The sequence below is a fragment of the Pteropus vampyrus genome, unplaced genomic scaffold, assembly GCF_000151845.1.
Source record: "Pteropus vampyrus isolate Shadow unplaced genomic scaffold, Pvam_2.0 Scaffold28, whole genome shotgun sequence".
In the NCBI taxonomy this organism is placed as follows: Eukaryota; Metazoa; Chordata; class Mammalia; order Chiroptera; family Pteropodidae; genus Pteropus; species Pteropus vampyrus.
Window position 1 is genome coordinate 7,379,552 of NW_011888809.1, and position 2,470 is coordinate 7,382,021.

Genomic DNA, 2,470 nt, shown 5'->3' on the forward strand with positions numbered 1-2,470 from the left:
TGAAATTCTATCTGCTTTTTCCATGGAAATCCAGCACTCACTGGCCATGCTTTTCTCCCATCTGCCTGCCTCATGCCATTCTGCCAACCTGCTTCAGTGCAGCGTTTTCTGGGCTTGTTAGACACCCAAGCTTAATGTGTGTGCACTCATGAGTGAGGTGTTCACTGATGCAGAACCCACTCCCCACCACTCACACACGTACACACTTTAGATGGTAGTGCAGATAAAATGTGTTTTCACAAGAGCTTCATATTTAATTTGTCTCAATCTGAAATTTCTTTTAAATTAAAAAAAAATGAATATGTAGAAATACAACTCCCTTGCTCCTCTCGTCTTAAAGTGGGATGTGACAAACAGATAGTATTCACTTGTGTTTTCTACACCCACAGCATTCCCATTTTATTTTAGTTCCCAAAATATGGACAGGAGGGCAACTCTAGAAAAATGGATTCCTACTCTCACAGGGCGCTGATCCGTGCAGCATTTGCGGGCAGCATCACCATTTTCTCCAGCCGCCCCCTCCCCCATTCTCTGGCACCTCAGATTTCCACAGTGGGGTTGACCTTGCCAAGACCCTCCTTCCGTTTCTGGGCAAGGAAGAGCACATTTTCACTCAAAACACAAAACGACCTTTTCTCCTTTAAAGAAACACAACCAAATGTCACACGTCTGGGTTCACATTTCTCAACCCCGCATTCTGGAACGCGAAGACGGGATGCAAAGGTAGGAAACTAGTTTGGGTCTGACTCCCCATTCAGACGCTCTGTATCTCAGACTCCGTCCAAAATAGACGGCCGACTGTGCTGCTGAATATCTTCCCTTTTTCCGAATACCTTTCCATTCGCCACCGTGACGAGAAATCAAAAACGAAAAATTATCTACTCCTTTCTCAATACTGTGAAAAATATGCTTATTTTGCGCCTAGCTCCGTGGTTCTAAACACTAATATCCCGCTTGGAAACCAACCCCGGTTTCCACACCATCTCGTTCACTCAGTTTTACTTAGCAAACACCTTCACTGCTCTTCCACGGTGAGAAAAAATGGTGCACCAGCCCCACGAATGACAGGTTGGCACTTGCCTGCAACCGCTCCATAGTTTTATCAGCAACCAGAAAACTTCACGATCGGTCAATTAGTTAACTTAAATCTCTGTAAGGAAATCCTCCTATAGACGTAAACTAAAAATGCACCTCTGTTTCATCTTTCTTAAATCTAGCCTTAGACAACCCCCCCCTCCCAAACACGCCGCATATAAATATTCCCTCCTCCCCACCCCCATTATTCCAAAAGGTCCCCCGTGGACTAACAGCACATTCAAATCCCCAGCATTAACCAAAGCAACTGTCACCATGCATATAGACGCATCTATGCAAAGTATGTGACAATAGCCAAAGCATCTCCCAGACAATTGGCTGCACTACACATGCGGAAATGCAACGAAGATTGTATTTTCCACTTACAGTTATAGCGCTGCGCTCGGCCACTTAACGAAAACGATAAAACTCAATAGTTCTCTCTCTATAGATTTGATTCGGATAAACGGTTAAGCCGTCTCTGTGCGTGGTTCTCCCGCGCTCTTTTTTTTCCCCCCTCTGGAGCTCTAGGCTGCTTAAATCCCTTTTGGATCGCGCCTTTTAAGCCCAGCCGCCGCCGCAACACGCTCCGGTAAGTCTCTGCTGCAGATTGGGAATCCCATAGAAAACCTGGGGTCGCTGGAGCTGGATGCGCAGGCGCGCGAGCCGCCGCCTGGCCAGGCACCAGTTCCCGGTTCGCCTCCCCCGCCTCCTTCAGCTCCGCAGCCCCAGCCTTGGAGAGCTCGGGAGCCGGTGACCAGAAGCAGCCTGGCATTGGCGCATGCTCAGTTGAAGGGGCTCGGAGTTTCCGCGGGTGGATTCCATGTCTCCAGATTTTAGCAGAAACTCAAAAGGAAAGTAGATAGGAAAAGGGAGCCTGGCTACTAGAGCAGCCACACCTGGACGGGCGCGAGGGCGGGTGACTTGGCTTCAGCAGGACCCAGGGTTACTGAGTCTGGTGGTGGAGGCTGAGGCCAGAGCGGCACGTGAGCCTGCTTTTCCCGCCGCGAGCAGACCTGGAGGACCTCAGGCCCACCCTTTGTCAGACTGTAAGGTGAAGGACAAAACTGCCGAAATTCCTTTCCCAGAAGGAAGTGTCCCAGCAAGCTGCGAGCCTGTCTACCCGGCTCCCTGTGAAGGAACCCTCCGTTTCATCCAAGGGTCTTATGTTGGGGGTACTCAGGGCCGGGCCCGTAGTATCCCAACGCTCAGGATTGGCTCAGAAGGGCATTGGAGAAATGTGTGTATAAAGGAGCGAGGTCCTAGGCTTCTTGCACTGTGTGACCTTGGGCAAATCATGACAACCATCAGCAAACATTTAATGAGCGCCTTCTGTATCCGCTTAATAAATGCTTATTGACTAGGCTTTGAGTGAGGCTGGGACGGAGGAGCGAGG

At 49.6% G+C, this 2,470-nt stretch overlaps 1 protein-coding gene across 1 annotated transcript in view; it reads right to left on the minus strand.

Annotated features, from left to right (window-relative positions):
* The window catches only part of VSNL1 (visinin like 1), a 92,110-nt gene extending 90,266 nt beyond the window's left edge, over positions 1 to 1,844 (minus strand). The window contains exon 1 of the mRNA XM_011356598.1: positions 1,462 to 1,844. The gene's annotated coding sequence lies outside the window, so the exon portion shown is untranslated. The remainder of the gene's footprint in view (positions 1 to 1,461) is intronic.
* Positions 1,845 to 2,470: the final 626 nt, after the last annotated feature.